This window comes from Canis lupus, chromosome 18 (genome assembly GCF_011100685.1).
Source record: "Canis lupus familiaris isolate Mischka breed German Shepherd chromosome 18, alternate assembly UU_Cfam_GSD_1.0, whole genome shotgun sequence".
NCBI lineage: Eukaryota > Metazoa > Chordata > Mammalia > Carnivora > Canidae > Canis > Canis lupus.
In genome coordinates, this window is record NC_049239.1 from 23,563,807 (window position 1) to 23,579,569 (window position 15,763).

The 15,763-nt window shown below is 39.7% G+C and overlaps 2 long non-coding RNA genes across 2 annotated transcripts in view; one reads left to right on the top strand and one right to left on the bottom strand.

Annotated features, from left to right (window-relative positions):
• Positions 1–15,763, top strand: part of LOC119864191 — a 75,658-nt gene that overhangs the window by 34,382 nt on the left and 25,513 nt on the right. The gene's annotated exons all lie outside the window — the stretch shown is intronic.
• LOC111090915 lies at positions 11,475–14,111 on the bottom strand. Its single transcript, XR_005373262.1, has 3 exons — positions 13,993–14,111; positions 13,678–13,752; positions 11,475–11,626 (listed from the first exon to the last, which is right to left on the bottom strand). It is a non-coding gene; the product is annotated as an uncharacterized LOC111090915 (long non-coding RNA).

The window sequence follows — 15,763 nt, forward strand, 5'->3', positions numbered from 1 at the left end:
AGGGGAAAGGCTCCTAGTGCTTCCCCATTGAGAATGATATTTGCTGTGGGCTTTTCATAGATGGCTTTTAAGATGTCGAGGAATGTTCCCTCTATCCCTACACTTTGAAGAGTTTTGATCAGGAATGGATGCTGTATTTTGTCAAATGCTTTCTCTGCATCCAATGAGAGGATCATATGGTTCTTGGTTTTTCTCTTGCTGATATGATGAATCACATTGATTGTTTTACGGGTGTTGAACCAGCCTTGTGTCCCAGGGATAAATCCTACTTGGTCATGGTGAATAATTTTCTTAATGTACTGTTGGATCCTATTGGCCAGTATCTTGTTGAGAATTTTTGCATCCATGTTCATCAGGGATATTGGTCTGTAATTCTCCTTTTTGGTGGGGTCTTTGTCTGGCTTTGGAATTAAGGTGATGCTGGCTTCATAGAACGAATTTGGAAGTACTCCATCTCTTTCTATCTTTCCAAACAGCTTTAGGAGAATAGGTATGATTTCTTCTTTAAACGTTTGATAAAATTCCCCTGGGAAGTCATCTGGCCCTGGACTCTTGTGTCTTGGGAGGTTTTTGATGACTGCTTCAATTTCCTCCCTGGTTATTGGCCTGTTCAGGTTTTCTATTTCTTCCTGTTCCAGTTTTGGTAGTTTGTGGCTTTCCAGGAATGCGTCCATTTCTTCTAGATTGCCTAATTTATTGGCGTATAGCTGTTCATAATATGTTTTTAAAATCGTTTGTATTTCCTTGGTGTTGGTAGTGATCTCTCCTTTCTCATTCATGATTTTATTAATTTGAGTCTTCTCTCTCTTCTTTTTAATAAGGCTGGCTAATGGTTTATCTATCTTATTAATTCTTTCAAAGAACCAACTCCTGGTTCTGTTGATCTGTTCCACAGTTCTTCTGGTCTCGATTTCGTTGAGTTCTGCTCGAATCTTTATTAACTCCCTTCTTCTCTTGGGTGTAGGATCTATTTGCTGTTTTTTCTCTAGCTCCTTTATGTGTAAGGTTAGCTTTTGTATTTGAGTTCTTTCCAGTTTTTGAATGGATGCTTGTATTGCGATGTATTTCCCCCTTAGGACTGCTTTTGCTGCATCCCAAAGATTTTGAACGGTTGTATCTTCATTCTCATTAGTTTCCATGAATCTTTTTAATTCTTCCTTAATTTCCTGGTTGACCCTTTTATCTTTTAGCAGGATGGTCCTTAACCTCCACGTGTTTGAGGTCCTTCCAAACTTCTTGTTGTGATTTAGTTCTAATTTCAAGGCATTATGGTCTGAGAATATGCAGGGGACAATCCCAATCTTTTGGTATCGGTTCAGACCCGATTTGTGTCCCAATATGTGGTCTATTCTGGAGAAAGTTTCATGTGCGCTTGAGAAGAATGTGTATTCAGTTGAGTTTGGATGTAAAGTTCTGTAGATATCTGTGAAATCCATCAGGTCCAGTGTATCATTTAAAGCTCTCGTTTCTTTGGAGATGTTGTGCTTAGAAGACCTATCGAGTATAGAAAGAGCTAGATTGAAGTCACCAAGTATAAGTGTATTATTATCTAAGTATTTCTTCACTTTGGTTAATAATTGATTTATATATTTGGCAGCTCCCACATTCGGAGCATATATATTGAGGATTGTTAAGTCCTCTTGTTGGATAGTTCCTTTAAGTATGATATAGTGTCCCTCTTCATCTCTCACTACAGTCTTCGGGGTAAATTTTAGTTTATCTGATATAAGGATGGCTACCCCTGCTTTCTTTTGAGGACCATTCGAATGGTAAATGGTTCTCCAACCTTTTATTTTCAGGCTGTAGGTGTCCTTCTGTCTAAAATGAGTCTCTTGTAGACAGCAAATAGATGGGTCCTGCTTTTTTATCCAGTCTGAAACCCTGCGCCTTTTGATGGGGTCATTAAGCCCGTTCACATTCAGAGTTACTATTGACAGATATGAGTTTAGTGTCATCATGATATCTATTCAGTCTTTGTTTTTGTGGACTGTTCCACTGAACTTCTTCTTAAAGGGGAATTTTAAGAGTCCCCCTTAAAATTTCTTGCAGAGCTGGTTTGGAGGTCACATATTCTTTTAGTTGCTGCCTGTCTTGGAAGCTCTTTATCTCTCCTTCCATTTTGAATGAGAGCCTTGCTGGATAAAGTATTCTTGGTTGCATGTTCTTCTCCTTTAGGACCCTGAATATATCCTGCCAGCCCTTTCTGGCCTGCCAGGTCTCTGTGGAGAGGTCTGCTGTTACCCTAATGCTCCTCCCCATAAAAGTCAGGGATTTCTTGTCTCTTGCTGCTTTAAGGATCTTCTCCTTATCTTTGGAATTTGCAAGCTTCACAATTAAATGTCGAGGTGTTGAACGGTTTTTATTGATTTTAGGGGGGGATCTCTCTATTTCCTGGATCTGAATGCCTGTTTCCCTTCCCAGATTAGGAAAGTTTTCAGCTAGAATTTGTTCAAATACATATTCTGGCCCTCTGTCCCTTTCGGCGCCCTCGGGAACCCCAATTAAACGTAGGTTTTTCTTCCTCAGGCTGTCATTTATTTCCCTTAATCTATCTTCATGGTCTTTTAATTGTTTGTCTCTTTTTTCCTCAGTTTCCCTCTTTGCTATCAACTTGTCTTCTATGTCACTCACTCATTCTTCCACCTCGTTAACCCTTGTCGTTAGGACTTCTAGTTTGGATTGCATCTCATTCAATTGATTTTTAATTTCTGCCTGATTAGCTCTAAATTCTGCAGTCATGAAGTCTCTTGAGTCCTTTATACTTTTTTCTAGAGCCACCAGTAGCTGTATAATAGTGCTTCTGAATTGGCTTTCTGACATTGAATTGTAATCCAGATTTTGTAACTCTGTGGGAGAGAGGACTGTTTCTGATTCTTTCTTTTGAGGTGAGGTTTTCCTTCTAGTCATTTTGCTCAGTGCAGAGTGGCCAAAAGCAAGTTGTATTGGGAAAAAGAGAAAAAGAGAGGAGAGAAAGAGGAAAGAAAAGAGAAAGAGAAAAAAAAGGGAAGAGAAAAAAAAACGAAAGAAAAAAAAAAGAAGAAAAAGAGAAAGAAAAAGAAAAGAGAAAAAAAAGGGGGGGGCGGGGGAGGAAACAAATCAAAAAGCAAAACAAAACAAAACAAAAAAAAAACAAAAACACAACAACAACAAAAAAAAACAAAAACAAACAAACAAACAAAAAAAAGAACCACAGGGGAGTATCTTCTGATTCTGTGTTCTTTAATTCCCTTGGCTTCTCCTGGAAGTTGTCAGTCTAGCTGATCTTCTGGGGGAGGGGCCTGTTGTGCTGATTTTCAGGTGTTAGCAGTTGGGGGAGCTGCTGTGCCCCTGCCTGGTGCAGGGCTCAGTGGGGGTTGTTTACCCCGTGAGGCCGCAGGAGGAACAGCCCCAGTGGCGGGGCAGCTCTGGAAACCTGGATTCAGCTCCGGCAGGAACTCCGTCTGCAGGGCCTGGAGGCTCCGGGGCGGGGCCGCTGATCTGCTCAGCTCGGGACAGGAGCGTCCTCGCTGTCCTGGGCCCTCCCGGCCTCTGCCTGTCCCGGGGGAGGCGGGATCCTGGGCTGTGTCCCGGCGCCCTGTGCTCCGGAGCCTGCGCTGGTGGATTCGCGCTCCCGGGCCGCGCAGCCCCCTCCGCGGAGCCGCCCCCGAGCCCCCCCGAGCTGCTCCGGGTCCCGCCGTGCCCGCTGCAGCCCTTAGGGAGCTCGGCGCACTCTCCCGGGGCGCAGGTGTCTGTCAGTGTCCCCGGGAGCCCGAGGGCATCCCCGCCCTCCTGGGTCCTGCTCCACCTCCCCGCGAGCCCCTTTCCGCCCTGGAAGGTTGGTGCAGCTCCTGCTCCTCCGGGACGGGGCTCTCCTGTCCTGGGGACACTCGCCCCGGCCTCAGCCCGGCTCCTCGCGGGCCCCTCCCCCTTGGAGGCCTTTGTTTCTTTACTTCTTTTCCCCGTCTTCCTACCTTGATAGAAGCGCGAACTCTCCTCACTGTAGCATTCCAGCTGGTCTCTCTTTAAATCTCAGGCCGAATTCATAGATTTTCAGCATAATTTGAAGGTTTTCTAGGTAGTTTGGTGGAGACAGGTGATTTGGAGACCCTACTCTTCCGCCATCTTGCTCCTCCCCGGTTTGTCATTCTTTACTCTTAAAGAGTAGCTATATTAACACACTCATGAAAATACTGTTATTAACATTAAGTCATGTATGTTTGCATGTAGATTCCTCAGTAACTAATGAAATCAATTCACCTTTACCATTAAATTTAAAATCTTGTACCAAATCCTTATGCTTATTAATGTAAACCAATTTAACAAAAGTTTTATTTTTTACTAACAAGCTTTAACAAGCCACAACTGCAAAGGTGTTGACTTGGAAGTTTTTGTTTATTTCTTAGCCATTATCTGCAGATTCCTAAGGACTATATGCATGTCCAAAGTGGATTGAAATAGTAGCCTCATTTCATGGAGGCCTGTAGGTCATACTGCTTTGGAGCTACACTGGTGTGACCAACTCTGGTCAATGTCACTGAAATTCTCTATTATCTTAAAAATGAAACACAGGACGCCTGGGTGGCTCAGCGGTTGAGCATCTGCCTTCCGCTCAGGTCATGATCCCAGGGTCCTGGGATCCAGTCCTGCCTTGGGCTCCCCACAGGGAGCCTCCAACTCCCTTTGCCTGTGTCTCTGCCTCTCTCTGTGTGTCTCTCATGAATACATAAACAAAACCTTAAAAAAAATGAAACACAAAAGTTTCGGATTCCAGATAAAAAGAAACTAAAAAATTCCCTCCATTTTGTTCTACCCATTACTATATGTAAAGTGAATATCTATTTTATTAATAATCTTATGCATCATTATCTTTACCCTCTGACATTTGAACCTGCCTCAGGTTGACAGTCCTATTACATAAGATTAGAAACAGAACTAAATATGTATTACAGCAGTTTTAAAGTTTTCAGGTGAATTGACAAGTGGTATATTCTTACAAGTTTTTTTAAATTTGTATTTATCTATGTAAAAGATTTCTTTGTGCTTTAGGAATTTTGAGTCATAATTATTTTCTTGGGGTAACAATTATAGAAGGATATTCATTGATAATTTTTCCAGAATGGAAAGATAATATGTCTGAAATCCTGATTTTTTCCTTTCTATTATTTTCTGAGATGCCATTAAGTTATAAACAGTAATTGAAAAACATGTTTCATGGCTACAAGTTAAATGAACAGGTGTCTTTCAGCAGTAAAAGAAGTCTTTAGTTTCCTTGCAGATTTGATTCTTACTGTTCAAAAAATTGCATAATGAGAATTTTAATCTTCATAGCACCATTTAAATTCAACTTGATACAATACTTTTAAAAGTTGAAAAGCCTTAACTACCTATTTTAGGGATTTTTTACACTTAAATCACTTAATCCTTTTCACAAAGAACTGACATGTCATTTTTTGAAAGAATACTGCCTGTGAAATAATTACTTGAATTAGATATTTATACTCATGGTTTCTTGACATTCAGTGAAATATTTGGCTGGAATTATTCTGAGGTTTTAGGAAAAAAATACATAGGAAATTCATTTAAAGTATAATGCTTCCATTCAGAGAGCATAACATGGCAAGCTTCTACATCTGCAGATGAACAAAAGGATTTAGGAAATCAGTATCCTATCTAGGAAAAATATATACAAATTTAGAAAGTAGTGATCTTGGAAGGTTTTCCCTGTTTCTGTCTAAAAGTAAGGCTCTTCATCTAATTATAGGAGTGGAAAAGAATAAAGAGAATTTGCTATACATTCAGAAAACTATAGCAAATAAAAAGCACACGCACGCACGCGCACACACACACACAAATTCCTGCTTTTTTGAAAAGCACTAAAATAATTTGGGACAGAATTTACTCACTAATTGTAGCCAGTTGATATTGTTGGTGACATACTGATTGGCAGAAGGCACAGTTACAAGGTGTTCAATGCTGTGCACTCCCACTGAGCTAATTAGTGCGCCACCCCACCCCGCAGCTTTAGCTGTGCATCCAGGCCTCTGTACCCTTTGATTCCTGTGCCCAAACATCAAAGCTGAGCACCTGGCTTTGCAACTGGACAGAAATGGCAGTACCTGTTACACACATCCCACATCCTCTTCCATTAAATAGAAGAGTTTTCAGAAATGCAAAGTGTTAGAGTGACATTTGGTAACAGACCGTGAGTGCTGTCATTTGGGCATTAAAATAATCAACTGATTTTCTGACTTTAATTAGTTTGCTTTTCCTATGCTAATATCAACTGATATTTGGAATTTAAGAAAAGCGATGATGGTGAGCCATGTTAGCATCCGTCTGTTTTCCTCCTTGATGAATTGAGCTGTTGGAAGCAGTTTCATTATTACAAACACAGAATAACTTATAATGCAGAAAAAGTATGCATGCATCATCTAAAATAATTATGATTTTTCTGGAGATGTTTCGAATAGTTAACTTTTATGTGTTAGGTGACATACTGAGTAGTTTCACTTGGGAGTCTAAATACAGTCTTTAAAAAATGCAGATTTCGGGAGGAGTTAAGATGGTCAGGAGATAGAAGCACCCTAGGCTTGCCTCCTCCCTCAGAACACAGCTGGATAAGTATCAAATCATTCTGCACGCCCAGGAAATCGATCTGAGGGCTGAAAGAACAAACTGCACATCTAGGAGGAGCAAAGAAGCCACACGGTGGAAGGTAGGAGGTGTGGAGCCTGATTTGGGGAGAAAATAAGTCATAGTGCTTCAAGGGGAGGGAGCCCTGATCATGGAAAGAGGAAAGAAAGGGACAGTAAACAGAGCAAAGAAGATTGCACAAGTAAAACACTTCCCCAACACCACTGATGAGGAAAATGACAGGGGTTGATTATTACAAGTTTTTAAAAGCAGGGGAGCTCAAACACTAACGTTTTAGCAGTTGGTGCCATCATGGGGTGGGCCCTGGTGGGTGTAGAGATGCTCCTGTGGAGAAGGGGGGCACAGGTCCAGAGCAGATAGCATGGTCTGAGAATCCCCTGGGATGCACTGGGAGAGACAGTTCCCTTCTTGGAGTGTATTTAGCAGAGGTGGCACTGCTTCTCTGGGGACAAAAGAGCTGGCAAGTGCCACTGAGCTGCCCATTCATTAGCGTAGGAGCAGAGATGCCTGCTGAGGGCAGCAGAGCTGGACACTGGCTGTTTGCTGTGTTTTACCATAACTTCTGAGCCCCTGCGCAACTACCCTTCTGGGACAAACTGGCACCAGCCACAGTGTGGTGAGACCCTCCCCCAGAGGATTAGCATGGGTCCATGCCATCCTGGGTCCCTAAAATACGGAGTTTTGAGACCCAGCGGTGCACCTGAGATAAAACACAGGAGCACTGTGATGCTGGCCGGGCAGGTGGCTCAGACACAGGGGGAATGCTGAGATCGGAGGGCTGCCTGGGACGGAGGAGGGGAGATTGTTTGCTCTTCTGCGAGGGCTTCCTCAACAGCAGAGCTCACAAACCCTCTCTCCAGGGAGGAGACAGCCAGCTGTTGCCATTCGCACATTCCCCACCCTCCTTCATCAGCATGGATGGACTTCACTTGAGCAGCACAGTGCCCCACAGAGGAGGCTTAAGCCACTTAACACCAAGCTGCACCCACCTCTACAGGTGTCTCTAAACCAGAACAGATGTGCCTGAGAATCAGAGCAGTGTGCCGCTCCAGAAGACCAGTGCAGACTCCCAACATGCACTGGGTCTACTGACCATTGAGGGCTGCAAAGCTTAAGCTCTGGGGGAAATAGGATCTAGCCTTCATTTTTCTGTTTGTTTTGTTTTTTAGATTTTTTTTTTTAATTCATGAGAGACACAGACAGAGAGACAGACAGAGAGAGAGAGAGAGAGAGAGGCAGAGACACAGGCAGAAGGAGAAGCAGGCTCCCTGTGGGGAGCCCAATGTCGGACTCCATCCTGGGTCTCCAGGATCAGACCCTGGGCTGAAGGCGGTGCTTAACTGCTGAGCCACCTGGGCTGCCCCCTGTTTTGTTTTGTTTTAAAGAGAGAAAGCAGGGGAGGGGCAGAAGGAGAAGGAAAAGAGAGAGGATCTTAAGCAGGCTCCACACCCAGTGCAGAGCCCAAAGCACAGCTTGATTTCAAGACCCTGAGATCATGGGATCCCTGGGTGGCACAGTGGTTTGGCGCCTGCCTTTGGCCCAGGGTACAATCCTGGGGACCCAGGATCGAATCCCATGTCGGGCTCCCTGTGCATGGGGCCTGCTTCTCCCTCTGCCTGTGTCTCTGCCTCTCTCTCTGTGACTATCATAAATAAATAAAAATTAAAAAAAAAAAAAAGACCCTGAGATCATGACCTGAGCTGAAATCAAGAGTTAGCTGCTTAACCAGCTGAGCCACCCAGGTGCCCCAGGATGTAGCCTTTTTTAACAAGCAGACCAAATACACCTAGTTAAAACTCTACACATACTGGACAAGGTCCAAACACTCCCATCTGCAGGCAAGGAGAAACTCTGCAAAGGACTGACCTGAGGGAAAGAGCAGCCAAAGCATAAGAACAGAGTGTACACATCGTACACCAGAAAAACTTCCTGAGGCACCAGGCCCTGGACAGTATAGCACCTCTTCTTAATATAGCCATCACTCTCAGGAGCAGGAAACATAACAGGCTTTCTAACACAGAGGAGAAATAAAGATCTTCCCATACAAATGAAAGCTAAATGAGTTCCTGACTCCTGAACTGGCCCTGCAAGAAATATTAAAGGAGACTCTGAGTAGGAAAGAAAGACCCAAAGCAACAAAGACTAGAAAGGAACAGAGAAAATCTCCAGAAACACTGACTTTGCAGGCAATACAATGGCACTAAATTGATATTTATCAATAATTACTCTGAATGTAAATGGACTAAATGCTCCCATCAAAAGACACAGGGTATCAGAATGAATAAACAAAACCTATCTGTATGCTGCCTATAAGAGACTCATTTTAGACCTAAAGACACTTGCTGATTGAAAGTAAGGGGATGGAGAACGATTCATTATGCTAATGGACATCAGAAGAAAGCTGAAGTAGCCATCCTTATATCAGACAAACTAGATTTTAAACCAGAGATGGTAACAAGGGATGAAGAAAGGCTCTATATCATAATAAAGGGGTCTTTCCAACAAGAAGATCTAACAATTGTAAATATTTATTCCCCCAACTTGGGAGCACCCAAATATATAAATCAATTAATAACAAACATAAAAAATTCATTGATAGCAATACAATAATAGTAGGGACTTTAACACCCCACTCACAGCAATGGACAGGTCATCTAAGCAGAAGATCAACAAGGAAACAATGGCTTTGAATGACACACTGGACAAGAGAGACTTAATGGATATATTCAAAATATTCCATCCTAAAGAAGCATAACACACATTCTTCTCAAGTGCATATGGAGCATTCTCCAGAACAGATCACAAACTGGGTCACAAATCAGGTCTGAACAAATACAAAAAGATTGAGATCATACCATGTATATTTTCAGACCATAATGCCATGAAACTGGAAGTCAACCACAAGAAAAAATTTGGAAAGACCACAAACACGTGGAGGTTAAAGAACATCCTATTGAAGAATAAATGGTCTAACCAGGAAATTAAAGAAGAAATAAGAGATACATGGAAGCAATTGAAAACATGACACAGCAGTAGCGGTCCTAAGACGGAAGTAAACAGCAATCCAGGCCTACCTCAAGAAGCAAGAAAAGTCTCACATATACAAACTAACCTTACACCTAAACAAGCTAGAAAAGGAACACCAAAACCAGAAGAAGAAGAGAAATAATAAAGACTAGAACAGAAATAAATGATATAGAAACAAAGAAAGGAGAGTATAACAGATCAATGAAACCAGGAGCTGGTTCTTTGAAAGAATAAAGTTGACAACCCCTCATCAGACTTAACAAAAAGAAAAGAGAAAGGACCCAAATAAATAAAATCATGAATGAGAGAGGAGAGATCACAACCAACACCACAGAAATGCAAGGCCATAAGAGAATATTATGAAAAATTTCATATCAACAAATTTAATCTGCCTCAATTTCTTTCCCTATAAAATGGGAATAATAAGCCAGAAATTATTCTGAGGATTACATTTGGAGCTATATAGTGCTTCACCCAGTAGCTACCACATAACAAGTACACAATAGAGCTTTTATTTTTTTATTATTGCTTTTGGAGATTTTATTTTTAAGTGATTTCTACACCCAACATGGTGCTCAAACCCCAAGATCGAGAGCCAGGCACCCTACTGACTGAGCCAGCCAGGCACCCCTCAAAAGAGCTTTTAATGTAATAATATTAACGTGATGATATTACATATACCTTAAATAATGCACTCGTAATTATAATTAATACAATTATATAATAAAGTACATCATATTAATGTTTTATTATGAATACTGTATCATAACATTCCTTTAAAACATATTAGTTATAGTGTATATTTTATAGTACATCGTAATATGCTATTAATAAACTACAGTCAAATACAAAATTACATGAAGTATATATCATTATGTAAAAATTGATTATTAAATTTAATAGTATATCTCCAATTATTATTAGTGAAATTAAATAAAGAAAGGAAAAATGGAAAATAATGTAACTTGATTTTTTTTCAACAAAGTATATAAGCTTGTTACATGCCAAATATTGCATTAGTGCTGGGAGCAAAATGTAAATTGCATGACTGCTAATCTCTGACCTTGGGGAATCTATGGGGAAAGGAGAATTTCTGAATTATAGTGCAACAAAATAAGTCATCCTTGGAACATCTCATTCCTTCTTCATCAAGCGGAAATTCTCTTAAACCCCAAATGATAATCAGTCTTCACTAGTCTCCATGAGCCCTCACCAAAACATAGAGTGGCAGCTTGCTCTAAGAATACTAATAACTGTGAATTAAGCTGCTCAGGAGAGCTGGAGCAAGGAAATATAGTCACAGTAAGAACACACATTGCTTGAGGTGATTTCTGTTCTGTGAAGCCAGGAATTTCCCTCCTAAATGGTATTCTCTCAGTCTATGTGAACTTTCTCAAAGAGAACTCTACTCTGCAATAGGGAGCGCACTGATTTTTCTATTTTTGGACTCACAAACTACACTAAATTGCAACCAACGGGTTCAGTACTAAGCAGTCTGAAATACGGTGTCATGATCATCTGAGTTGCCACTGTTCGGGGCCTGTGGTATTTGCTCGGTGACATCAAATCTTGGCATTTTGGCACAATCATCTGACCTGTACTGACAACACCTATGCTAGACAAAGACAGAATATTTTATTCGGAACTTCTTTCATTAAACTATATGCTTTCTTTGTAGCTTTTACTGTAAAAATAACTTTCTCAGAAGCCTTTTTTAAAGAGAAAGAAAGAGAAAGAAAGGAAAGAAGAAGAAGAAAGAAAGAACAAACGAACAGTGATCAAACACATATCTAATGCTTTGGTTTGTCACCTGGTTAACGACTCTTCTATACAGCTACTTGGTATCTAAGACATCGTTTATTGTATAACCACAGCTTCTTACCCACAAGAAAATAAAATTTTAAAGGCTATTCCCAGAGCACTATCACTTCAGCAGTTCCAAGTATCCTCCAAATTTGGGTTCAGTCTGCAAAGTGAAAAAAAGGTAGTTGAAACCACGTAAAGAGCTGAGATCTCTTCATGGATTAGGGTTGGAAAAATAAAATCTGATTCAAGACAGGGTATTAGGAAATCACTGAAGATGAAGAGTCTCTGTAGGGATGAGAGTCAGTGCTGCAAGAAATTCCCTTGGTTGCTCAGCTCAGCTCTGATTAGGACTGAGCCAATAGCACTTTGGCCAGTGCACCGTATTATACCATCCTCAGGCAAAGGAAAGTTGATTGGCCAAAAAATCAATAAAGTAGATAAAGAAACCTCATACTCTCAAAAAAGATGTGCTGAGAGTAACACCAATCATTGTATGTGCCAAGCATTGTCCTGAATAGTCAATTATTTTTGTCATTCAATAAGAAAAAGTTTCTCTAATTTGATTGTTGTTAAAATTTATAACCTATAGGCTCTGTCTTGTAAAAGTCTCAATCTCCTTCTGTTTTCAAATTCCTCAAAAGTGTTTGTTGCTCATCAAAGAGTAAAACTCTTCAAAGTAATAGAATCAGTAATACTTGTATAACACAATATAAATTACCAGTATAAGGCTAAAAGGCACTAAAAGGTTAAATCTCTGTCTCTGTCTCTGTGTGAGTGTGTGTATATGCACATATATATATGTGTGTGGGGGGAGTGTTTATTAAGTATTAAAAGTGTAAGATATATATATATATACCTTGTCTAGAAAAATAATAGTCAAAGAGAAGTATAAAGAAACTTAATAAACTCGAGTTATACAGAAATTTAGAGATTCAGTGTATGTTGCATACAGAGATCCCCAAATATATAGAAAATAGGCTATCTTACTATCACCGAGAAATGCTTTGATATGAAGATAAAGTTTTTCTGTAAAATAAAGAGCTAAATAAAGCAAATCCTAAAACAGAGAAAAGATACAAATGCTTAACGCATAAAAAGGAATAGATTTATCTTGTTTTCTTCCTTTCTAAAAATATCTCGCCTTATTTATGATTTTAAAGAGATCACTAGTTTGTAGCTCTCGTTTAATAATAGCATGCAGTTGTTATAAAATAAAACTAAGGTAAAAAACCTAATTTTAAACTTTAAAAATCATAACACTTTCATTAAAATACTAAAAGGTGAGAATCTTGTTGAATTTTAGATCATGAGGAAATGTTGCTCAGTCAGAACCTTTTCTTCCTGGTCTTGGCCCTTTTATTTTGACCTACTATTACAAAATAGTTTGTTACTGTTCCACATAAGCTTTCCTATTGGAAACAATTCAGCCCATCAAACAATACAAAAAAATTTTAGGCTGATGGGCAATTTAAGTTAAAAAGTAAATACCATCATAATAAAAAGCCTTCTTCAGAGTTTGACTACCACAAGCTCAGATTACCCACACGGTAAACGAAGGTACACATACACAAGCACACACACACACGCTGCAGAAACTTCCAAATAGGAAGACAAAAAAATAGATGGCCAAAGGAAACCATTCTAATTTTCATGATGGAGCTCTAAAACAATAATGAATTAAGCAAAGAATGGGCTAAGTATATGTCAGGAAAGAGCTTTGACCAAAATGCACAGAAACAGACCATAAATATGATAGATCTAAAACTTAAAATAAACGAAATAAACGAAACACTTAGGGCAAACAAAACTGCCAGTCATCTACCTACAAAAATCGATAATAAAATGTATTTTATTTTCTGTACATTATGAAGTTCCTTAATTTTATTGTATTATATTTACCATACAATGAGTCTATTATCCTGTTTCATTTTTCTTGCTTCTTCAATTAAATTTTTAAGTGCTGTATCACAGGAATCATTTGAATATGATTTTGTATTTTTTAAAAGATTTTTATTTCTTTGAGAGAGAGTATGAACGGGGGTCAGGGTGAAGGGGGGTGTACCGGGCAGAGGAGGACAGAGAAGCAGGCTCCCCGCTGAGCAGGGAGCCGGCCGTGAGGCTCCATCCCAGGGATCTGGGGCCTTCCCCGCGCCCCAGGTGGACGCTGACCCAGCTGAGCCTCCCAGGCGCCCCCTGCTTTTTCTTACTGACCTCAATCTAACTTGAGCTGTGCGTGCTGGAGCCAAATGTTTGTTGAGTGAAATCTGCGCATAATGGTTCAGCAAGCTATATATTAGGAAAGAAAGAAACAAAATAAACCATCACTTGTTTTAGTAACAAGAGGAGTTTCATACAAACTAGTCAGACAACTTAAGTAACTAGAGATACTCCAATAACAACCAGTTAGAATGTTTACTTCTAAGTAACCACCAGAGCTGGAAGTATGTGTTTGAATAATAGCTAATAATGTCTGTTCTATATGTCGGTATTCATATTAAACATATTGTAGCAATAAAATGTTCAAACCTGTAGCAGCATCAGAGGAGGGTAATAAACAGCAATAAAAATCTTTTTCAAAGCTCTGTGAAGAGTAAGCACCGTTCATTATACCTTTGAGAGTTGTTAACAGATATTAGTCATTGTGATAATCTGACGATGGGAAAATAAAAGGCGCATAAAGGTATAATAACTCCTGAGGTCCCTCCAGTGGCACTGAATATATAGAGAAAAATATTAGGGTTTTAAAGATTCCTATATATACAAACCTCACATTTCTATGGACAAATTTCTCCTAAAAACTACTCTAATTAAAAAGGGGAAAAAAAGCATATTTGTAGGATTTTTACTTATGTTCGTAACTATCTTCACTATTAAATATTTCAGTCTTCTCAGAAGTTTGAATATTTCAGTTTCTTCTTAAATTTCTAACACTATATACACTGTGACTTGAAAGCAAGGACAGTGTCCTTGCTGGTCACCTCTAGATCCGCAGCGACTGTGGCAGCCAGGTCACTACATTTGAACAATAGTTAGGGAATTCCTATAATTCCTATACATGAGCCTCAGTTACTTACTTTAACATTAAACAATACCACTTTCTCATTTCAATACTGTCTTTTGCAGTAATGATTCTTATCTACATAATTGTTAAAATGTTTAGAGCTCGATTCCATGTTTTAGGTGCTGGCACTCTCTCCATGCTCTCTCCTCGTCTTCTTCTCTGATTCGAGAACTACGTTAGATGTCAAATACTCAACAAAAGATAGGAATAAAAATTAAGTAAATGAAATATTACCTTCAAAGTCATTGATATGCCTACCCTTGTAAAAAGGTGTTTAAATCCTCTTTTAACTATATTATCGGTTTGTTCTGTTGCTAGGACTGATTAAGGATGGTCTATAATATATCATTAATCCAAATGTGTTCTATAAGAAAAATTTAAATCTATCATCATTGGTATTTATAAGGATTTGGTAAAGCTACTGTTGCATCGTCTCATGTCCTGAGAAAGGAATATCTCCCCACCTGGAGATACTTGAACGTGCCCTGTGAAAAAGTCTATTCAGTGTTTCCATGTTGTCATTACAGACACCCACCAATGTTTATAGTTATCAGCGCCACTCAAATAGCCAGGAGGGCTAATTAGCTCAATTGGAAAATGTAAATTCAGTAAGGTTGATATCCTCCCTTGGAAATGGAATTTTACCTCACCTCAGAGAGTGAGGCTCAAAATTGCATTGTGCCAGGCCGCCCCTGTAAATTATTTATATGGTGCATTTTCTATGGTAAAGTCTTGCTCGGGGTGCTTCTTAAGCCCTTTATGTAGGACTGTGTCTAGCAGCCGGCACCGAATGTAGCTAGTGTCCAATGAGCTACCTGCAATATTTAAAGAACTTTAAAAGATTAGCAACCTCAGATAAGGGCACCATAATATACGGTCTAGAAGAGTGGACTCTGGAATCAGAGTACCTGGGTTTAAATCTGCCTCAGCCTCTTGCAAGTCACCTCACATGCATAACACCTAATGGTTATTTGTCTCTGTTTCCTCATCTTTCAATGGACATCAGAGTACCTAAATCTCAGAGCTACTGTATTGAATAAATGAATAAATATGTGTGAAGGTATCAGCGTAGTACATATTAAGTGCTCTATGAAAACTAGTCATTTTGGTTATTAATATATTAATGCTTGATGGTTTCAATATACAAAATACAATCATAGCTTATCCTTCCAACACTCTGGCTTCTGTTTGCTGAATCCTTCTCTAATGGTCTTGTCCTCCAACCTATTTCAGCCA